A 25,290-nucleotide genomic window follows, 5' to 3' on the forward strand; every position below is an offset into this window, starting at 1 on the left:
CTATACATATGCAGTAATATCATCATCATGGTAGGAAAGCAAAGTATGAGCTCTCTTTTCTCTTAAATATAAGCGTGACACCTACTTTTTCCACCCTCTGTCAACAATCAACTCTTCTGAGACTACACACACACACACACACACACACACACACACACACACAGTTGACTTTAAACAGGGATGTGTTAAATGTTTGGGATATGCAGTGAATAATTTACTGTCTGGCACAGAGGAAGTACCCCAAATAACAAGAATGAAGGAGTAAATAAATTTAAAAAACCTGGAAGGATGGGACGGTGTCTTTTTATGCTAAGATTTATTCATTTATTCAACAAATACAGGATGAGTGGGAGATGCGGGTTCTTCAGCTTCAGGCACAGAAGTGGAAAAAGGTAAAATATGTATAAATATGCACATGATGTAGGTTATTTCTCCAATTGATTTAGTGCTCAATAAAAATAAACAAATAATACATAGCAACATCAGAATATTACCATATGGCTAGTGTACAACATGCATGTTGGCAAGAAGTTTATTCATTAGGGTCTTGCATTTAATCAATTTATGTTGAATTTCTCATCTATGTGAAGAACTGTGCCAATCACTGTCAGAGAAAAAGAGGCCAAGTACAGAGTTACCATTGACACAATCCTTGGCCTAAACTGGCCTAGCATCAAAAAAAAAAAAAAAAAAAAGACAGAAAAAAGAAAATGTGTATCCAAATAAACATAAGTTATTAAAAAAAAGTGCTATAGGTAGATAGATAGATGACAGACACAGATCAATGTCATGTTTTTTATGTTAGAATCTATCCATTGATTCTTTAATGCAGCCAGCATCCCTTAGGTCCCACTTTACATTGGACAGTATGTGTTAGGCACTAAAATAATGCTACTTATCTGAAAACAAAGCCTCTTTCCCTCCTGTTGGAGGCAAGGCAATCAAGTCTCTGGGAGGGAGTATTTGCATTTGATAGGATAGGATCTACATAAGCAGTGTGGAAGGGAAGGGCATCCCAAGTACAATGAATGGTGTAAGTGTAAGTGCAGGGACAGGGGAAATAAATTTCCTAACAGACATAATGTCTAATCTGTATATGGGAGAATTATAAAATAGAGGTTAGAGAGATTGGGAGTAAGGTGAAAGAGTGTCTTAAGGTCTCAGCCTTTTCATCATTATACAATTTTTCACCTTTAGGTTAATCTACTAGTTTATTCATGGCATTGAGCATTGTCAGATCAGTTCAATTCAATGCAATCTAATACAATCAATTCAGTGCAAAATGATTAAATGCAACGTTATCTACATCAATGAATTAACTTTCAGCCATGATGCATGTTTTCTACTAATAGCTTAGCTTTAAATAGTTAGGGTTCTCAGATCATTTGAAACAAGCTGGGGTCTGTCAATCAGATATTTATTCACAGTGACTCAAAGTCAGAGTGAAACACAGGGACCTGAGACTGTGATCTACATTTGGGCAAAGAGGTTTTCTGTTGGAGTTAAGATGATCAGTCATAGTTCCTCCATGTGACCAGGTCCTATTTAATAGAGGAACCGACTTAAAAGAGAATACTTTTTTGAAGTCAGAACATCACAAGAAGGAGCCCCCAAGTGTTTGTTCTGTATGAGGAAAGAGGCATGAGTGGGTGTGGAATGATCATGATGAGGATGAATGTGACATTCCTACCTTTGCTCCTATCGAATTAAATACATGGTCTGTTTTCTCTCTAATTTAGGTCAGCCTGTTAACGGGTACAATGACCCCAGCAGGGAAGCATGAAAAACCAGTTTATGAGTTATTCAAATGGTCACATTTTAATTCTAAAAGCTGGATGTTATCATGACAGTCACTCATTGGAAAAAAAAAATGATGAGATGCCTGGGTGGCTCAGTCAGCTGAGCATCCAGCTCTTGATTTAGGCTCAGATCATGATCTCACTTTGTGAGATTGAGCCCCATGTCAGGCTCTGTGGAGCCTGCTTGGGATTCTCTCTCTGCCCCTTCCCCACTCATGCACACTCTCTCTCTCAAAATAAATGAACTTAAAAGAATTCCAAGACCCTAGGTTTCATAATTATTCACCAATTGGAAGCAATAATTACAGCAAAGCCAAACAGAAAAATATTTTAAATGCTCAAAATCTTCACTGGTATGTATTTTTCTCATTTTTTTTATTGCACAAAAATTGTATGGATATTGAAAGAAAATAAGAATTCAAGGTAAGCATGAAGAATAAAAATTATCCATCAACCCACCATCTAAAAATAATACCTGTAAATTTTGGTTTGTAAGCCTCTGCATCATGTCCTAAATCTACAAATTTATTCCTTTTAAAAATGGATTTACATAATATCACCTTTTTGTTTCTTAATTGTTATTTGTTTATTTTATTTATTTTTGAGATAGAGAGGGCACAAGTGAGTGAGGGGCAGAGAGGGAGCGAGAGAAAAAGAGGGAAGCAGGGTTCACCCAGAGTGGGGCTCGTGCTCACAAACCATGAGATCATGACCTGAGCCAAAGTCAGACACTTAATGACTGAGCCACCTAGGTGCCCTACCTTGTACATTTTTAAAGCAACTAAATGTAAATTTATTTCTACCTCAATATACTTATATCATTTTGATAACTTTACTATATTCTATTTTATAGAAGTCATAATTTATTTAACCAATTACTATTGTTGGACATGTGTTGTTGCAGATTTCCCAATACTCTGACCAATGCTGTGATCAATTTTTTTTATTAAGTTTTTCATTTTAACTCCAGTATTAATATACAGTATTATATTAGTTTCAGGTGTATACTAGTGATTCAGCAATTCTATGCATTACTTAGTGCTCAGTGAACATTCTTAGACTTACATCTTTGCATATTTCTTTAATTACACCCCAGAGTAAATTCTGAGAGTGGAATCATTGGATCTAAAGGTTTAAAACATCCTTTAAGTTGGAATTTCAACTAATTGATCTATTTCATTTTCTTTCTTTACTATATGCTATGTCTATGGCTTCAAATTATTCCATGAGTTTATACAGAAATGTGTAAAGATACCTAAAGTTGTAAGATTCCCATGATCATTGCAGCATTACTCACAATAGCCAAGATGTGGAAACAATTTAAGTGTCCATCAATGGGTGAATGAACAAAGGAAGTATATGTATGTATTATTTAGTCATAAAAAAGAATGGAATCTTGCCATTTGCAGCAACATGGGTAGACCTAGATGGTATTATACTAAATGAGGTAAGTCAGACAGTGTAAGACACATGTTGTATGATCTTACTTCTATGTGGATTCTAAAACCAACAGAACAGCCAAACAAAACCAAGCTCAAAGATACAGAGAACATATTGATGTTCACCAGATGTGGGAAGAGGGAATGGGAAAATGGGTGAAGGGAGTCAAAAGATACAAACTTTCAGCTATAAGTCATAGAAATGTCATGTAGAGCATGGTGACTATACTTAATACTATATCCCGTATTTATAGGTTGCTGAGAGAACGTCACAAGAAGAGAAACTCTACAACTAAGTATAATGATGGGTGTTCATTAGGCTTATTGTGGTGATCATTTCATAATATATACAAATACCCAATCATCATGTTATATACCTGAAACTACTAGGATGCTGTAGTTCAATTGTACCTCAATAAAAAACATAAGTAAAAACATTAAGAACCAATACATGACTAAACTCTTTTTTCATTTTTTTGTCAGATTATGAATAGGCTTGGTTAATTTATTTCCAACATTCATCTTTCTCTTTGTTAAATAGGTGAGATACCCCTATCCTAATAGCTGCTAATATAACCAGTGCTTGTGGCAATATTTGGACTTAAAGAGCTTTTGACAGAGGTAGGAGTGGGGGGAGGGGAGGGGGACTTAAAAAATCCCTACCTACGTCTGGAGTACTTGTGACTCAGATTTTCATGACTTGCGTCAATTTCAAATTTCTCTTTGAGATGCTAACGTAACTCGTAACATCAATGAATTCCTGGATTCTTGGCAGAAAATAAAAAAAAGGTTAAAACTTTAAAACTTCAATAGAAAGTTTTGTATGTATGGACCAGCTATGCACAGTTTTTTGTTTTCTTTTTTTCTACTGTGGTTTAACACCTAAACATAAAGTTTACCATCATAACCTTTTGGGTATACAGTCAGTGTTATTAAATGCATTCAAAATGTGCTACCATCACCAACATCTTTTCTGCAGAACTGTTTTCATCTCATCAAACCGCAACTCTATACCTATTCATCACTAACTCTCCAATCCCCTTCCCCACTTACTCCCTGGAAACTACCATGCTATTTTCTCTGTACTATATGATTTTGACTACTCTAAGTACATCATGTAAGTGGAATCCTACAGTCTGTCGTTCTGCACCCAGTTTATTTCACTTAGCATATATATTACCTTCAAGATTCATCCATGTTGTAGCATGTGTTAGAAATTCCTTCCTTTTTTAAGGCTAAGCAACATGGACACATGTGGGGCTTCCACAACCCTATGACTATTTTTGATGAGATTAAAAAGGAGATAAAACTAAAGCCAAAACCCAAGACTATTACTGTTCAAATAAAAATATCAAGACCAAATAAGATATGTGATTGTTTAACTCCTATAAATCTTAATAAATCAAGAGCTAAAGAATATAAAAAAGACTGCAAAATCACTATGAAATTGTCAAATAAGAAAAATTCCAAATGTCTACAGATTTAAAAAAGGCTAAAGAAAAAATAATGTAGTTGAAAAAAGTTGTGGAAAAATGTAACACAGCTTAGTGCAGGAAGGAAAGAAGGTAAAAATAACAGATTGCAGGAAGGGGAAGAAACCAGAATGGTAGAGCAAAATAATAAAATAAAAATATAAACACAATAGTAAATTAGTAAATGGAAATTATAGTTGTATGTTTGAAAAATTGGTCTCAAGATTTTTAAATAAGTATTTTACATAAAAACAAGAGATATACCTAACAAAAATAGAGGATAAACCATAAATATTAGGCAAAAATCTGGTATATTAATGTCGGCATCAGAAAAAATTGATTTGAATGTAAAGTTTTGCTATATAGAAGACATACATTATGAAGTTGCATGTTTTATACTCTTTTTAGTTCCAGAGATCCTGATATTAAAATAAGTATAGACATATAAACTCATTTGTATGTAATGGTAATACCCATATTGACTATGTCATGTAGAGTATATTGGGCTCTCCAGGGGTACTGCCTATTTGGAAATCAATGTGGAAAAAAAAATTCTCCATCAAGAATCCTGAAGATATATTTTGTTTGATGATATCTGAGCATTCCACCTCACCTAAGAATTCTTACATAAGAAAACACCGCAGCCCAGGGACTTGAAAGAGATAGTACTCATTCTGAGCCTCACCAATCACTGTATTTCCACAGCACTTAAAATAGTGCTGTGTATATAGGGCTTTGGTCATTCATGCATTCACCCATTTAACCCTTCGTTTATGCATCCTGGTCTTCAGCTGTGAAGGACTCTAGGTTTTGTTTTCCTCCGTGGTGCCAGTAAGGATTTAAGAAGCAGCCCCTCTGCAGAAGTTTCTAGCAATATAAAGGGTAAATGGTTAACTCTGAATAAGATTAGAATCTTGTCTAATTCAATCTCCTTATTTTACATGTGGGGCAGTTTGTATGTAAACTTCTCTTTCACTGAACTTCCACCTTACTGAGTCACCTCATTGATTTGCAACCATATGTGGAAGGACTCTTGTTACTAGTTCAGAGATGGACATGATGGTTAGAGTTTGAGCGATGAACTGACACTTAAAATCTCCATGACTTGAACTTGCTTTGTGACTTCAGTCGTTTTTATTTCCATGTTGCAGATTTATAACTGAAGTCTCAAGAAGTTAAGACTTTTGCAGAATTTATAAGGTAATAATTAAATCACAGTGCTTACAAATCCCATGGTTCAGCGCATGAGACCATAGATTAAGGCACTTGATCGATGAGAGTCATTACCAATATCCTGATTATTTTATTAACATTACTACCATGACATCAGCTGCTCCTTATTAGTTGGTTTAACATCTTCCAGTGATCTGTGTTTCCTCTTTGTTCCTTCTCAAGTACACAATGGAGAATACTTTCTCAACCTGATTTCCATTTCTGAGTCACATTCACTGCCTTTTAAAGTCAATCCCGTTTGTGCCCCCAGCATCTTGGTTCCTGAGCCACTTCTCAGAGGCTTAGGAGTCGTGCTTGTTAGATGTTAAATTACTGCCACCGGAAAGTGACAAGCCTCACTTTGCAACCTTTTTGCCACAATAAAATTCACTCAATAAAAACAAAAAGTCATAGAAATGCAGGGTTTGGGGGATCATAAAGCATATATATGTTGTAAGCAGTGTGTGTTATCCAAGTGGCAGCATTCAGTGAGTTAATGCTTAAGAAGTAGACAGCTCCTGTTAATGAGATATATTATTTAGGAAAACAGAACTGTCACTATTGCTTGCCATGTAAAGCTGTGGATTTGTTACTTTTGAATGTTGGTTGCATTAGTAAAAACATCATTTATTCATATTGAGATGTTCCCCAGAGCTGCACTTTGGTTAATAAAGATAAAAGCTTTATGTTGGTTGTCAGATGTTATCTTCCTATCCTGGGAACCTTTCCAACAGCAACATGGGAACTTAGTCTGAGATTCATTTAGTGGGGGATCTTCAGAGCCCCAGGTGGGTTTTTTAACTGATCTCCGGGGGCACCTTCTATGAGAACCTAAGATCCACACCTGCATAGTTTGATAAAGCATGGCATTAAAGGGAGAAAAACATAGAATCTCAGACACATAGCAAGCTTGTATGTTTTCATGGAAAATATTATGCAACTTCCGATCTTTTTTCCTTTTTACAATCAAGCTTCCTAGTTCTTCTCCACTAGGTCACCTCACCATCACTTGCCCGTTTTCACTACGATCAACAAGGGGCTCCTGGTCAGTAAATCGAATAAATAGTTTTAGTCCTTTTCTACTCTATTAGAATATTTGACATTATCAATACACCCCTGCTTCTTTAGCCAATTAGTTTCCATGATTTGCACCATTCTACTTTCCCTCTCACCGCTCTTGCCAAATTTATCCACCCCCTCCCCCATAGTCACTCAGTGCTGGTGTCCCTTGAGGGGACACCACCTTTCTCAGTCCAAGCTCTGCTCTTTCCTCCTTCTATTCACTCTCCCTGGAGGACCTCACCTGCATCAACATTTCGAATGCTAGCTCTTTGCAGCTAACTCAAACCCCCTTGCATCTCGGACTCAGACATCTCCTTGAGCTCTGGACTCCCCTGACCAGCTGAACCTCTAATACTTTCCAAAAGAGGTCTCAAAATCTTTCAATTCTCAAAAGGTCCAGTCCAAATGTTTGAATTTCCTACCCAAACATAGGTTTCCTTTTAAAATCACTATACACATTGCTGCAAATGGCCAGATTTCATTCTTTCTCATTGCCAAAGTAGTATTCCATTGTATATATAAACTGCAACTTCTTTATCCACTCCTCAGTTGATGCACATTTAGGCTCTTTCCATAATTTGGCTATTGTTTAAAGTGCTGCTATAAACATTGGGGTACATGTACCCCTATGCATCAGCACTTCTGTATCCCTTGGGACATTCCTAGCAGTGCTATTGCTGGGTCATAGGGTAGCTCTATTTTTAATTTTTTGAGGAACCTCCACACTCTTTTCCAAAGAGGCTGCACCTGTTTGCATTCCCACCAACAGTCCAAGAGGGTTCCCTTTTCTCCACATCCTTGCCAGCATCTATAGTTTCCTGATTTGTTCATTTTTGCCACTCTGACTGGCAGGAGGTGGTATCGCAGTGTGGTTTTGATTTGTATTTCCCTGATGAGGGGGGTATTATGCTAAGTGAAATAAGTCAGGCAGAGAAAGACAGATACCATATGTCCTGAGAAACTTAACAGAAGACCATGGGGTAGGGGAAAGGGGAGAAAAAAGTTACAGAGAGGGAGGGAGGCAAACCATCGGAGACTCTTGAATACTGAGAACAAACTGAGGGTTGATGGGGGTGGGGGAGAGGAGAAAGTGGGTGATGGGCTTTGGGGAGAGCACCTTTGGGATGAGCAGTGGGTGTTGTATGGAAACCTATTTGACAATAAATTATATTTAAAAATAAACAAAAAAACAAAATGAAAAATAAAAATCACTATACATTTTGTTTTCCAAAAGCCAGAGTTGAGTGTTATCCTTAAATTATTCTCTCTGGTTCTCCATACAGAAACTACCAACATGTCTTGCCTATTTTAACTCTTAAATATTTTTTATATAGGTTTACCTCTTTCCACTTCCAGACCCTAACTCAGAGCCTGACGTTGAAGGGAAAAGCTGTCATTAAGTTTTGAATTAAAAAATCTTTATCATCAACACTCCAGTTAAAGCCTGTCCTGTTGCAGAGCTTCTGAATTCATCTCCTCAAACCAAATTTGCCGCTCTGTAGAAATTCTCCTTTTTACCACTATGGTGGATGCTCTCCTGAGCCAAACAAGACCATTTCATCTCTCTTCCCTCAGGTTGAGTCATTTAAATTGTTGATCGTCAAGAATCACATCAATTAGCCACTCTCACTTTACAGACCCTTCACACCCAACACTGTCCTTTCTCTGTTTGAGACAACCACAGGTCTGTTCTCTGCTCTTGACGCCTGTTGTATTCCCCGCACAGACTCTTCTGTCTGATCCTCAGTGCCCCTTGCCCTTAGTCACCTCATTAACAGGCACTCACCCTTTATAACAAGCTCATTTCTCACTCCTTTAGGAGTATTCACAGTTACCTCCTTGACAAGGTCAATCATTTCTATTATATGCTCTCACAATACAGAAATTAAATTATAACCAGCTGTAATATAATTTTTCCGTTTTTGATTGAGATTTGTAACTTCCTCTTAAATTATATTTCCCAGAGTGCAAGTCCATTAGAGCTAGGATGCCTGGTTATCCTCCCCATTTTATCTCTAGAAACAATCAGCTTGCTATCATTTATAGCAAGAGATATGTATTTAATACATCCATATATATGATTTATTTATCTAACATAATGTGAGTGTGTGTGGAGATATTTATCTTGACTTGGACATTTCAATTTCCTCATCTATTTAAGGGGTTAAAGTCATAATACCTGAAGTCTTTTCATGTCTAGATATTTAACCTTCTTCATAATGGAAACAAAATTAAACCAGATTGCCATTTCTCATGTCAGACCGGAAAAATAAATATGACAACATGCACTGTTGGTGAAGAGGTGGAGAAAGTCACTTTGATGCCCATGAGATACTCTTTGGAATATACTTGGTAATCAACTTATGGAGATTTTGTCAGTATTCAACAAAACTACTTGTATGTTCATATTATGTTCCCAAAACCCAGTATCTAGGAATTCCTCTGAAGATGCAGCTCCAAAAATAGAAAAAAAAAATGGTATTTAGGAATATTCATTGCAGCATTGATTATGGATGAAAGTATTGGAAACCTATGTACTTATATATAGAAGAGGGTTCAGTAAATTATCTTGTGTCTACATAATGGAGTACAATGCAGTCAGAACAAAAGAATGATGAGAAAGATTTCTAGGATATGGAATAATTTTCAGCGTACAAATTCAGTAAAAAAAGTCAAAATAAAAAAATTACACAAAGTATGCTATTTATTGTGTAAGAAATATGAGGAAATGAAAATATGCTTCTGTCTTAACTGTACATGTAGAACCACAGGAAGGACAAACTAGAGCTCAATGAGACTGGTTACTTACAGAACATGGATGAACAAGATGGAAAATATACAAGTATAGGGTAGGGAATGAGGTTTCTCTGACCATCCATTTTTGAATAGTCTGACTTTTACAACTATGTTCATGTTTCTAATTCTCAAAAAAAGGAAAATACCAAAATGTACCAGGAGAATATTAAAACATATTACAAATAGAAGAACATTTTATAAACCATATTTGAAGAAATGATTTAGCCATATTGGAGGCAAACAAAAAAAAATCATCAAGTAACTTCTCAACTTTTCAGTATTTAGATTATATGCCTCGGCTAAAGACAAAATTACAAAATTCTAAAATATGTTGGACTCTGGCCCATAGGTTTCTTTTTCACAAAGAAATGGCTTAAAAATTCTGAAAACTACTATCTGTGTATTCTTGGTCTAAGCAAATAAGGATCTATATTGTAGCAAACAGGAGCCAGGTTTCTCTTGGTCCTAAAAAGAAATTACAAATACTGAGAGGGAGAATGACATTATGAACTCTCTGGTATTCAGTTGAAATTGGAGGCATTGGTGTCAACTGATGATTTTAATATAAATGAAGAAATAGTTATAGATGTTTTTGGTTATATATGTATGTTCACACATATGTATGGTTGTATGTATACGCACACATCAATAAATACAGGTATGTTGAGAAATACATATAAATATATGAATATGTGTCAGTGTATACATGTTTATATATATATGTATATATATATATATACACACATATATATATATATTTAATTCTTAATTCTGTGCACTGAGAGAGACTATAACCTAAGCAGCAATGAGCACACCTAGTGGTCAGATCTCAGTTTCGCATACCATCTTCCACTTAAGGAATCTGGGTACTTAAGAGAAAGGGCTGATTTCAGGGATAGGGTGGAAGAAATTGAGTTGTGTCTAGATTATCATTTTGTGCCATAAAGTAAAGCAGTGCTCAAATAATGCTAGATTTAGCATGTGGGGCCCCATGAAGCTGGTACCCTTTGTATTATTTATTTAGACAGGCTCAGAGTTTTTAATCCATACAATAAGATAATATTCCATGAGTCCAGTTGGATATGAATAAAGTTTTTCCTTGCAATAAAAATTTAAATCATAAATGTAGAAGGAATGATGGAATTAGAAAAATCACGAATTGGCAACCATCATTATCTTCATTGCTTCAGACAAAAAATTGTTAATGGATGCTGAAACTGGCTGGTGAAAAATTGACGAGTAAGGGCCTATTTACATAGTTTCTTAGTCTGCCTGGGCTACCACAACAAAACAGTAATGACCGGGTGTCTGAAACAATAGACACGTATTTCTCAGAGTTCCGCAGGCTAGGAATTCCGAGATAAGGTTGCAGCAAATTTGGTTTCTCTTGAGATTCATTTTTCTGCCTTGCACATGCCTATCTTCCTGCTGTCCTCACGTGATCAGTGATGTGAGGGATGGGGAAAAGACAGAGGATGGGGAAGGAGGGTTAGTTTCTGCCTCTGTTCTTCTCATGAGGACACTAGTCTCATCATGAGGGCTGCACCCTCATTTAAAACACCTCTCACAGGCCCTACCTCCAAAAGCCATCACATTGGGGTTTAGGTCTTCAACATATGAATTTTGGGGAGGGACACCTTCAGTCCATAAAAGTTTCCAAGTGTCTGTTACTAAGGGATCTTCAAAGGGGAAGAGTAGTGACTATACCTTGGAGACACAAGGATAATAGTTAATATCACCAGAAATGCAATAGATCAACATCATGTGCCTTGGGACAAGATATACTGAGAATAGAACATAACTGGTGTAGAATCCCAGCCACTCATTATCTGAATCCAGTCATTAGGAAACATCAGGCAAGTCCCAAATTAGGGCAATTCTACAAAACAATTCTACAACTTATTTTGGAGTGTTCAAAACTATCAGTGTCCTAAAACAAAAATTTAACAGAACATCTAGATTAAAATCAGCTAAAGAGATATAAAAACTGACTGCAACAAATGATTTAAATATTTCCTTTGGACATGACTGGAACAGTGGTGAAACTAAAGAATATTCTATCAATTTTAATTTCCTGATTTGGTAACTTCACTGTGGTTATATAAAAAAAAAAAAAAATTCACGTCCTAAGCCAATGTACTCTGAAGGGATACAGGCAATTAAATCTCCAACTTATTTTTTTCTGTTTTATTGAGGTATAATTGGCAAATGAAATTGTACTTATCTGAGGTATACAACATGATGGTTTGATATACACACAGGTTATGAAATTACCACTAACAAGCCATTTAAAATATCCATCACTTCACAGCACTTTTTTTTTTGTTTGTGGTAACACCACCTAAGATCTACTCTCCGCAAAATTTGAGTATATAAAACAGTATTATTCACTATAGTCACCTTGCTGTATACTTCCCAAATTTATTAATTGTACAAGTGAAAGTTTGACCAGCCTCTTCCCATTTTTCCCACCCTCAGTAACTGGCAAACACCATCCTACTCAGTGCTTCTTCAAGTTAGACTTTTTTTATATCCCACATATAAGTGAGATCATGCAGTATTAGTCTTCCTGTGTCTGGTTTATTTCACTTTGCATAATGCCCTCCAGATTCATTCATCGTGTTGCAAATGGCAGAATGCCTTTCCTTTTAAAGGTTGAAGTATATTCCATAGGAGTATGTTTTCAAGGTTCATCCATGTTGTAACATTTATCAATATATCGTATCTTTTTATTTCCACAGAATATTCCATTGTGTGGTTATATCGCCCTTTATCTACCCATTCATCAGTTAAGTTTATCACCAGATAAACATCTGGATTGTTTACAAATTTTGGCTGTTATAATGAATGACCCTGTGAATGTTTACATACAAGTATTTGCATGGACATATTTAAATCTCCTTGGTCTACACTTAGGGGAGGACTTTGTGGTTCATATGACAGCTCTGTGTTTAGCTATTTGAGGAATTCCCAAGTTATTTTCCAATGTGCCATTTACATTCCCACCAGCTGTTTGTGAGGGTTCCAATTTCTCTGCATCCTTGTTAGCACTTATCTTCTTAGTACTTTTGCATTCTGAACAGCAAAGACCTTAAAAATATTTGAATTTGTGCAAGATTAGATTTTCACATTGGAATAAGAGTGTCTATTCCACTCTAGAATGGACACTCTAGAATGTCTATTGGAGTAAGATGTGCTCATTGATGGGGTGAGGGTTAAATGTAAGTATTTGTTTCAACTTGCGGCCACACATTTGTGTGTAGAAATGCAATCCCGCAGTTGACACCTGTGGGAGGCTCGCGTCCCCTTCAGGACATGAAAAGTCCCAAGTGAAAGTTAATCCCACTTTGAAAAAAATTGAAAAAAAAAGCCCCTGGAGCAGACACCATACGTATTTTTTGTTACTTTTGTGCATTTGCCAGAGTTGTTAAAGCAGACAGAAAAAAACAAAAACAGTCAAGTCAGAGACAGGAAAATCTGGGACCCAGAAAGGAGGATGGTGACATCAGAGCAGAGCACAGTTGTGTGTCCTCTGTAAGGAAGGCTAACCAGTCCTACTGGCTGGGGCCCATCAGGGAGTCCCTTATGTGGTTGCAGGAAACCACGATCTACTCTCTGAACATCAGGCTGGCTAGTGCCTAAGAATAGACAACAGTGCAGGTTTTGCAGGATGGCAAAGATACTTAAGGCTCAGTCCAGCTCCAAAACACACAGAAGGCGAAGGTAAGAATAAAAGGACTGGTAGAGACTGATTTGGGCTTGGAAAGCTTTTCAGTCAAAATAGCTTCTATCCAGTCAACCAGATGTGTCCAAATAGATATGAAACTGAGCATATGGAAGCTGTGCAAGGATTAATCTGTGGCTCTGTTCTCAGGGGTTCCAGGTCAGAGAAGCTCACATGTGATCAATCTAACATCATTTATCAGCATCCTTTAATTAAAAAATGTCAAGGATGTTGAAAGGATGGGAGAGGTAGGAGGCATAGAATCCCTTTACGACTATTTTGATGAAAATTCATCCGAGTGTATTTGTTCTTTAAGGAGGTTGCCCACTATTATAAAATGAAGTCATTACATGTGGTCTCAAAAAAAAAAAAAAAAAATCAGAATAGAGAACAAAGAGGCTCCAGCTCTGGGACCTGGTAACAGAGTGTTGAGTAGCCTTCAGCCACAGTCTGCCTTTTCTGAGGGTCTGCAATGTTACCACTCTTTCTAAATAAGTGATTCAGATTCCAGAAAGAACATTTCCCTTTAAAATAGTGGTATTCGTGTTTTACCAAGCACAAACCATATTAATATGCTCAGCATTGAGCCCAATGTGGGGCTCAATCCCACTACCCTGGGATCATGACCTGAGACAAAATCAAGGGACATTCAACTGATTGAGCCACCCAGGTGCCCCTGTGTGATATTTAAATGGATGGTCAATTACATCAAAACTTGGCTTTTACGTTTATTATGCACATACAATGCTGAGCATGGAACCTGCTTAAGATGCTCTGCCCCTCTGCCTCTCTCTGTCTCTGTCTCTCAAGTAATTAATATTACTGAAATCTTTTTAGAACTTGTATTTTTATTATTTTCTGAATTCCTGTAGAAAACTCCAAGGATAATGTAAACATTAAAGAGATGTTATTGGGGGCATCTGGGTGGTTCAGTCAGTTAAGTGTCCAACTTTGGCTCAAGTCATGATCTCACTGTTTGTGGGTTCGAGCCCTGCATCTGGCTCTGTGCTGACAGTGCAGAGCCTGGAGCCTGTTTTGGATTCTGTGTCTCCTCTCTCTGACCCTCTCCCACTCGTGCTCTGTCTCTATCAAAAATGAATAAACGTTTAAAAAATTAAAAAAGTTATTGGTCAGCAAACTATTTTAATAACTAGTGAAATAACGAGCATTTCCTATTACTGGGAAGTCTTGGTCAGGGGGAAGTTCCACGGGACTCAGTTGTGTTGCAGCTAATGGCTCCTTGCTTTGGATTGACTTTGGTTCCAACAACTGGGACTTTTCTTCATGTTACTTTTCATGCCCCAGCAGATTAGCTAGGACTTATGATGGAACTGAGGTTCCAAGTGACAGAGTGGAAGCATGCAAAGCCTCTAGAGTCCCTGGCTTAGAACTTCTGGAGCATTCTATTGCCCAGAGCAAGTCAAAGTTTAGTCCAGATTTAAGGGTTGAGAAAATATGCACCAACTGTCATGAAGATGGGTGGAGCTATAAACAAATTCATACACAAAGTGGAAATGAATACAGGGAAGAGTGGAGAATTGGGAATCATTTTGTTAAAATCTTGTGTGTAGGAACATCAGCATTTAAATATAAGTGTAAGCAGATACGTTACTAAATATTCTGGGACTGCAACCTAGCCTTTAGAACATCACCAGTCAGTATTTGTGGCAAATAACCCAAACATCCATGAGATGATTAAATTCCATCTCTACATCTCCACAAAGGCAATCTCTCCAAGGATAGGAGTCTCAATCCATCCTGAGTCCTCTCTCAACTGAATCCCAGACCCACATATTCCTGAAAATACCTTTACATGGATGACGTAGAGGTATATTGCCTGGGCAAAAAGTAAATTCATTATTTCCTTCATAAACCTGTCTCTTTTCCTGTTTTCTGTATTTCATTGAAGGCATGACCAATTATGCAGTTGCACAGAAGATTTCTACTCACTTATCTTCTGTGCACAACTATTCAACAAGATCTATAACTGTACCTTTAGGTGGGTTTTAGTTCCAGTTTCACCCCTCAATTGTACTGCCCTGGCTTTATTTCAGCTTCTCCTTATTTGGATTATATGACAATTTTTTAACTTATCTTCCTGTCCCTGGTCTCATTTGTCTGTAGTCCAGTTTTCCACAATTCCTCTGGAATAAGCTTATTAAATTGCAAATCCAACTGTGACATCCATCTAGCTAAATGTCCCTGGCCCCAGTTGCTTTCCATTTTAAGAACCTGAGTTCATTACTGTGGCATTAAGGTCTTCTCTGATCTGATTCCTTCCTGCCCCTCTGGTATATTGTCATTTTCTTGCTTTGCTTTTTCTTGCCCAACTCCCTATTATTTCAGGTACTGTTGTTTACCTCCAGTGATCTTGCTCCATTGCAATATGGGAGGCAAGGTTCACGGTACTTAAGAGCAGGTATTTTAGAGTTAGATACCCTGATTCTGAATTTTGTGTTTGTACTTAATTTCATTGAATTGCCATTTTTTTTTGTAAAATAAAAATAGTAGTGACATCTATCCCGTACGGTTGTTTACAATATTAAATGTAATGATGCATGCAAGTAAGTTAGCATAGTTCTAAAAACATGAACATCAATAGTTAATATTGGGGAGTGACTATTTCTATCCCCTCATTTTTCTATCTCTGAAGGTCCTATTCCTGTTTTAAGACTTTAACCATACATCTTTGAGGACCCATTTCAGCCTGGAATTCTACTATCTTATTCTATTCTTACTCCTCCAATCGATTCCCATAAAACCCTGGCTATACTTTTATTGTAGCGTTTGTTATATAATGTTGGACTTTCTCCCTCCTTCTGTATGCCTAGCTCCTCTTAGAAGACTGTAAACATCCTGAGGGAAAGGACTGTGCTCCATTCAGCTTTGAATGCCTCCTGTCAGTGTGTGGACCACCGCAGATGTTCAGTGAACAGGAGTTTTCTTTGTGAAGATGTGGGAGATCAGACCGCAGTTTTAAGAGGAATGAGCATGCATAGCCATAGATAAAAAGGTCAATAGGTGACCGAAATCTGTCAAAGTGGAGCTATTCACTCAATCATTTGGATTATGTCATGGCAGGTGAGAACTGACCTGAGTAAGTATTGCTAATTCAAACATGTCTCAAGTATCTTGGATTGGGTGCCTGGGTGGCTCAGTTGGTTAAGTGTCTGGTTCTTTATTTTGTCTCAAGTCATGATCTCAGGGTCCTGAGATTGAGTCCTGCTTTAGACTCTGTGCTGGGTATGGAGCCTCTTTAAGATATTCTCATTTTCTCTCTTATAGCCCCTCCCCCTGCACTGGAACTTTCTTAAAAAAAAAAAAAAAGAAAGAAAGAAAAAGAAAAGAATATTCTTGCCTTGAGCAAGGACAGAGAGCTTTGGTCCTAAAACATTTAGTTGATTCTAAGCCTATTATCAGTCAAGGAATGCTGTACAGATTATGAAAAACATTAACACTGAGAAACCAAAATTTTGGCAACTTATCAACATATGATGGAAAGTAATGGGAAAAATTTTTGAATCTGATTTTTTCCCCCAAATTTCCCAGAGCAACAAAAATGGGAATGAGTTCAACTATCCAACTTAATCACACAGGATTTCAAGTGAGTCCTTTATTGGTTTGACCATATTGATCTTTCAAAAAAAAAAAAATCACTATTTTTGGTGTTAAGAATATGCTCTTAACCTTGAGACAGTATCTAAAATTTGTAGAGGAGATGGTCTTCTATCTTTTGTTTACTATTCAAATCCCCTGAACTTGTTCCTCTATCAGGGAATTCACTAGAGGGGTAGAATTTTAACAATACATTGAATTTACAAATTTCAGAGCAGGACTTTTAGCACAAGTCTCATTTCATAATTCTTTGCTTTTGATTCCAAATTATTTCTGTAGCTATTCCTCTTGACTGCTCTGGGTTATCTGGCAATTAGTGCTGTAATTATTTGTAGACATAGGAGCTTGAGAGAAATCCAGAACTGCCTGCCAATTTGTAGTTTGTCAAAACCTAGCTCTTTGCTTTCTCTCTTATCTCTTAAAACCTTTTTAGTACAACCCATTTTCCCTATTTGTCTTTCTGCTAGAGGTTGTCATTTACAAATACTATTTCAAAACCACTTCTGATTCCTTTTATTCTCTATAGAGGCAATCTTTTCCTTTAGAGGGAATCACCATCTCTAGTGGATTTCGTGGTTTATACCAGAAGAATATGGAGACCTAGAAGGATGAATTTCAAATGGCTCCACTTTTTTTATTACTGGGGACATGCCATTGCATTTGAGTTTCTATATACTAGCTCATTAGGCAAGATTAACCATTTAGAAAAAAGGAGACCTCTTGCAAGGTAATTTCAATAAGGTCACTATCCGAGTATTTTTTATGTTTCTTTGATAACTTTATGTAATTATTTGTTGTATTGCTTTGACTTCTACTTAATTTTATTACAAAAATGAATGAGGATTTAGTTGACTTGGAGTCAATGTGTGCACAAGTTAAACTTGCTGTTCAAGCTCAAATAGGATAAGGATAATAGAGAAACATACACGCACATGTATACCTAGATTCTTCTACATGCATATGTGCCAGATTTTTCTTAGCTAGGGTCATCGAGTAATAAAACCATACCAATACATATTGTACCTCCATACTATATATAAATATAACTAGATTATGTTTGTGGTTTCTTCCCTATAACTACATTCCATTCTTTTTCCTTCAATTTATATATTCTTCCTATATTTTACACAAAATATGGTCCAATGTGTCTCTAAGACTTTAAGCCCACATCCATTGGAAATTGTTAGGCTATTATTTCAGCAATCATCATTGGTTAAATTGATGGAGGCTGGTCATGCCTATTGAGAAATCCTGAATCTCCTAGAAGCCATGGAAATCGAGGAATCCTGTACCCTATTTCTTTTTTCATCCATGAACCTTATTGGGTGTGCATGTAAAGGTTAGGGAAAATTTTTAAGCAGTGTCTTTTATGATACAGAGCTGGGAAGGGTACAAGGAGTTCAAGTAGATGAGACAATTCTTCTCCCCTATCTCCTCTAGAGAACAAAAGTCTTCATCTGTGTAGGGAAGAGTAAAAAGCAGTGTTGTACTTAGGGCATTGGTGAAGATCCATTGTAACAGAGAAAAAAGGACAGGACAACAAACAAAAGACTCCCTATCGTAGGGAGAAGCAGAAATGGATGGTGGGCTCAGAACTATAGCCAAGGTAGGAGCAAGACCGTAGTTTAGGCTACATCCCCAAGACCCAAGACACAGCACCAATGAGACAAAAGGGGGAGTAGCATTGGAAACCAGCTACTTCTTTCAATAAGGAGTTGAGTTATCTGAAGAATGTGAGGCACTGACAGTAACCATAGTAACAAAAATCTCAGTATCAGTGGGATTTCTAACTACATTAAGTCAAAGCCCATCAATAAAGACCAAGCAGAAAGAAAAATGTGCCCATTTCCAGGCATAAAAGCTGTTTCTCTCATCTCCATCTTTACTACTCTGTATAAAATACCTGGCTTTCAAGAATGAAACATATTAAGGAAGTGAAAGAACATAAAGAAAATCAGCACTACCAAGAACACAGAGGTTAGGATTATCTGACAAGATTGAAAATATCTCTGCTTGGTAGGATCCAGATTCTTGTGGAAATGTTGGACAATGCAGAAGATTGGATAGATGGTTTCAGGAGAGAGATGGGAACTAGAAGAAACCATCACATTTAAGTGCTGAAAATGAAAACCACAGTAACAGAAACGGATCATCCCTTCTACTGTTCATCAGTAGACAGGACACAGAAGAGTAAGGGAACTTGAAGATTAGTCAAAAGAAATTATCAAACTGAAATTAAAAAAGCAGAGAGAATAAAACATCAAGACATGGATGCAATATAAAAAAAAATCTAACATGTATAATTAGAATCCCAGAAGAGAGGAAAATGGTGCTGAAAAGATACTCAAGGAGGAGCTCAAAACTTACCAAAAATAATGGTATACATCAAAAACATACCTGAGAACCCCAGTTTACCAAGCAGAATACCAAGAACACTACATCTAGGCATATACTGTTGAGATTGCTAGAAACAAAAATCGAAGACCCGGAGAGGTGGGGGGTAGAAGGGGGTGACAGCAGGGGACACTTAGCATTTAGAGTAACAAATAGAAGAATTCTACAAGACTTGGAAACAGTGTAAGATAGAAGGAAACGAAAGGACATCTTTAAAGTGATGAAATGAAAAATACAAAAACCAGAGCATCAAACCAGAATTTCATACTTAGAGAAAGGAATTTTCAAAAATATAAATAAGGATTTTCTCATACATACAACTGAAATACTTCATTTTCACCAAAGTTTACACAACATGTGAAATGGTAGAATACTTGAAAATCTGATAAATTAAACCTGTTTGATGCATTGAACTCCAGGGCAACCTCTAAAAAGCATTTTTTTTTTCCAGAAAGTTCATTATTTTAAAAAATACTATTTACAATGGTAAGAGTTCATTAAATCCTGCAAAATACCTGCAACCTGAATGCTGAAAAGAGAACTCTGATAAAATAAAATAGATATATAGACATCTGTACAGATTTTAGGTTGTGGGCCGAATTCAAAGCTTTGTGGTCCTAAGACAGAGATCTCTGCTTTCTTGTAAAAAGGTGTCTCTCCTATTTCCCGAAGATCACCTGAATTCCTCAGCACATTAAGCTCCCTTATCTTAAAACAAAGGTTGGTGGGTCAGGCAGTTTCATGTTTCAACACTGTCTGCCTTCACCTCTTCTACCTCTACTCTGTTGCCAGCCAGAGAAAGTTCTGTTTTAAGGGCTGTGTGATTTAATTAGGCCCACCCAGATAATCCAGAACATGCTCTATATAAGGTCCTAACTTCAATCACATCTTCAAGGGTCCCTTTCACCATAAAATATAACATTTTCATCAGTTCGTATGATTGGGTTATGTACGTATCTGGGTGGCTATTATTCTGCTTAACACAAAAGGCATCAATAAAAGATTGAAATAAAAAATGCTAGAAATAACACATTTTACACATACCCACAGATACATATATAGTATTTTCGAAGAAAATTTTCCAGACTCAGACAGGTTTTCAATGATCTGATCACAACAAAAAGTCAGCGAAAAGTAGGCCAACAAATTACCTAAGATAAAAAGAGGAACAACTGTGAATGAAGTACCCAATGTGTATCTAAGAATCATGAGACAGTATCTCACATCCATATATATGTAACTGAATTCCCAAAAAGCCGAGAGGCAAGGAAGTTTGCTCAAGAAATATTTGAAGTGTTCATGACTAAGAATCTTCCAAAGTTAATTAACAAAACAAACCACAGATCCAAGAAGCTCAGGGATCTCTATTCAGAATTTCAAAGAGAAGTAACAAAAACACCTCAACAAGATCAAACCCAACACATATACACACAGGCTTATCGTAGTCAAATTCTTGAAACACGAAGAAAAAGGAATAACCTTGAGTGTAGCCAGAAGAAAAAGAAACATACAGAAGGAAAAAGCTATGGATTCCTACACATCCCTTTTCAGAACTTGGGAAACTAGAAAACAAAGAAACAATATCTTTAAAGTTTTAACAGTACTGAAAGCTGGGAGAGGAAAGCAAAGAACAGAAAAGCTATCTGTTCAGAGTTCTATAATCATAAAAAATATCTCCCAAAAATAAATCAAGTAAAGACTTTTTCAAACAATAAAATATAACTTTAAGAATTAATTCCCAGCATATCTTTAAAGTTTATTTTGAGAGGGTGGGGGAAGGGCAGAGAGAGAGGGAGAGAGAGAATCCTTAACAGGCTCCACTTTGACCCTGCGGGGCTTTAAGGGAGCAGAAATCAAGAGTCAGATGGTAACTGACTGCACCATCCAAGAAATACTGCAGTAATTTGGTCAACTGTGTTTGTTTTTCTATTTGCAGAAGAAAATTTGAAAAGCTTAACGTTGATCCATCATAAAAACTCTCAAACTAAAATTACAAGGGAATTTCCTTAATATAATCAAGAGCATCTATGAAACACCTGCAGTTAACATCCTACCCTGAATGGCAAAATCCCGAACACTTTCTTCTCAAGATTGTGAGCCAGACATCTAGGATCCCTGTCTCCTCTTCTATTCATCATTACACTGGAGGTCCCAGTCATTGAAATAAAAAAAAGAAAATTATTTTCACTAACACTTTTATAAAATCTACAACACTCCTGGAACTGGTAAATGCATTTAGCAAAATTGTAGAATAGATCTAAAAATCACTATCTTCTTGTATACCTGTAAACAATGAAACAAATGAAGTATTTACACAGATTTTAGTCAAACTTCTTTCACCTTGTTCCTCTCAGTCTAACTAAGCACTTCTGGTTTGCCTATGCCCAATTCAAATGGATTTTTGCTCAAATAAACTCAAAATTTATAATATTGATCAAGTCTATCTTTCAAAAATAGTATTTCAATTTTTTTCAAGTTTTTAATTAAATTTCTTTTAGTTAACAATGTAATATTACTTTCAGGTTTAAGGTCTCATTTCTAAAGCCTCCTAGTTCATTTTCTCATTTCTTTCTACCACCATCCAGATTGTTTTTGAACAGGTTTGAAGATGTTCTCTCTTGAGAGCTCATATATTTTGTGTACCACAGACTAGGTCAACACAGCCCGTCATGGTTAAGTCGTGTTAAAGAGAAAACCCAACTGGACTCACGTATGTTCAAGTTCGAGGTCAGTACACCAAAACTTAATATAACCTACCAAACTGCAATTTCAACTGTCCCAGGAATATAACCATTAACCAAACTGGAAGTTCTCCATCAACTTATTAATCCATTGTTAAGTCCCTTCCGTTTCCCTTAGGAGGGTGATCTTTGTACTCCACCTTTAAAAACCTTTTCTTTTCTGCAGCTGGACAGAGCTTCTTTCTGTTTGCTGAGTAGGATGCTGCTCAATTCATAAATCATTTAATGAAGCCAATTAAATCATTAAATTTACTCTGTTGAATTGTGTTTTTTTAACGAGAGAACTGTCATACCACGCCTGAGAGGCCATCTGGCTTCCATTGTTACAGTGTTATTTTAGAAGAGCACAAAACACCTGAGTAAGCATAATTGTGTAATACAATTACCCCACTGTTATTTTCAGGAAGGTCATTATCTCTAATGTAAATGGTATTATTTAAAACAGTGAAATATAATTGTAATGGTCTTACGTGAATACATAGGTCATGCGTACATGTAATAATTGGCTCTTGTGTCTGTTTAGGATTCTGGTAATGTAATGCATTTCTCCCTGAGCCCTGCTGATGGCATCTGCCAGTATCTTCATTTGGTGAAAAATGCTGGAAGCAACAACACTGGATGCTGATTTTGTTAATGAAGAAAGGGCTCTAAGATCTGACCGGCTTACTTATCCAGAATCAGTTTAGATTAAAAAAAAAATGTCTATTTAGTTTTGAGAGACAGAAAAAGACAGAGTGTGAGTGGGGAAGGGGCAGAGAAAGAGGGAGACAAAGAATCCGAAGCCGGCTCAAAGTCATGGGGCTCAAAGTCATGAACTGTGAGATATGACCTGAACTGAAGTCAGAGGCTTAACCCACTGAGCCACCCAGGTGCCCCAAGAATCATTTTAATTTAGCAAAATTTGGTCTGCTTTGGGTTGGAAAAAAAACTGACTTACTTCTATTGTCCTATCTTGAAGGGAAAAATAAATCAAAGAGGCAAATAGACCCATCTGATCATCATAAAACACTCATGCTGCGTTTCTGCAGCTGAGAAGGCATCAGAAAAGGCCATTTATAATACCGTAGGCACTGCCCCTTTTCTGATGCTGGTCAAGTTGATTGTGCTTGTATTATTCAGTTTGCTTTACATATTTGCCACATTCCTGCTCCCTCAGCTCATTTTGAGTAAATTCTGTGTCTCTAAGTGCTGATATGCATTATATTTGGGCAGGAAGCCAAGGCATTAATCAGATAAACACATCGAATTTGGAAAATCTCCCCCCCTCCTCCCCAATTCTTCTCTCACTATCCCTGTCCCTTGAATTAATCTCACATATATGCTACAGGAGGCGTTTCGTACTCAGGTGTGGGTTGGAAGACAGGTAACCACAGTTGCTGTGGGTGAGGTGGAAGGCTTTACAAGAGCCATTGCTCCCAAGACTTGCCCAGGTGTTATGATCTTCCTGGAGGCAACTTCCTTCTGCTCTCATGGATCCTCTGATTCCAAGCGGGATCTCTTTTGAGACCCAAGGAAACATGCATTGGGCAGGAGGTATAGAAATCTTCCACTTCATCACTGCATAGCCTCAAAAGTATTACTTTCCTCATTTGTAAAAGAGCCATCCCCATGGAATAGGACAAGCACTACAAAAGATCATGAAAGGAATGCAAATATTCATAGTCCACCGTACAACGTGTGTGCTCAATGCAACGTATTTTAAAAGCTATTTCAGAGAATCCTGAACCTGAAACGGGACTTTTCGGGATATTAGTGGTGGCTACAACAGAGCAACCGGGCGTTGCTTGCTCAAAACACGTTTGCAAGCTTTCCCTGCACCTAGTGCATCAGATTCTACTATGTTTGGATATTTAATATCCTCCTCCAGGATTCTGAGGAACTGCTGGGCTTGTGCAGCCGGGCCACAGGAACCCCAAGTTTTAAACTCCCATCTCTTTCAAAGCATCACTACTTCTAGCTTCTCTTTAGAGGTTTTCAGGAATCAGGAACTTGGTATCTCTTGGGTAGGTCTGATAGCTGTGAAAACTGTTACTCTTTTGCAAAAGAAAAGCTGCCTCCAGATGCTAATTCTAACCCTTGGAGCTACGAAGAGCAAATTTAACCCCTTTTCTCATGAGAACAGCCTCAATTTCTTTGAAAGGACTCATCTTCCTGATTCTTCCCTCTCCTGTGACCCCACACCCTGACCAAGTTTATGTCCCAAAATCCCAGCTCCCAATTTACTAAGTTTTGCCAAATACATACCCACTGCTAGAGTTTCAGCTGCCTTATCCTTACTATTCTCTCCTAACTACCCCCTTAGAAGTTACTTTTTAAATGTCTTGTTCTTTCTCAAATGCATAGAGAATATATTCTTTAAGCTTTTGCAAAAGGAATCTCAGATCTTTTTATCTATGTGATCTCCATATCCTCAATCATATGATTTGGATCCAGAGGGTTTTTTTTTTTTTCCCCATAGAGAGCTCAAAGATTTAGAATGAGATAGAGTTGAAGGCATTAAGACAACATATGGCCTAAATTTCTACCCTCAGACCCATTTTACAGAGAAAACATCAGAGCTTCTACAAAACTAAGGAATTTCCTCCCGTCTCCTAGTACAAAAGCTACTTCTATAAATGAAACTATGTTTGTGTTATCCACAGAACTCAGGCTAGCATTCTGGAGACTTTTTTTGTTCACCATAACCTTTTCCTGGTTAATTTTTTTTAAACTCAAATATTTCACCTACTACTCCTGAAGAAACTATAAGAGACCTTACAATTTCCACATTCCTGCGTAGTAACAAATGGCTGGAGAGAGAGAGATAAGCCTATCCCAGAGAATCTTTTCAAAATAAGCTCCAGAGGCCAGAGGGGAGGGAATTTATAGACTTTCTCATTGGAGGACCCGGTGGATCTTTGGCCAGCTGCAAGCCCTCAACCTGAACTGAATTCCGCCCCCACCAGGACACCTGAATCCTTTGCATTCTTTGAAAGGATCCAACACCGTTTGACAAGTCTCAATCATTCCCAGGTAACCATGTTTCAATCCCTGTTT

The sequence above is a fragment of the Panthera tigris genome, chromosome D2, assembly GCF_018350195.1.
Source record: "Panthera tigris isolate Pti1 chromosome D2, P.tigris_Pti1_mat1.1, whole genome shotgun sequence".
NCBI classification, from domain to species: Eukaryota; Metazoa; Chordata; class Mammalia; order Carnivora; family Felidae; genus Panthera; species Panthera tigris.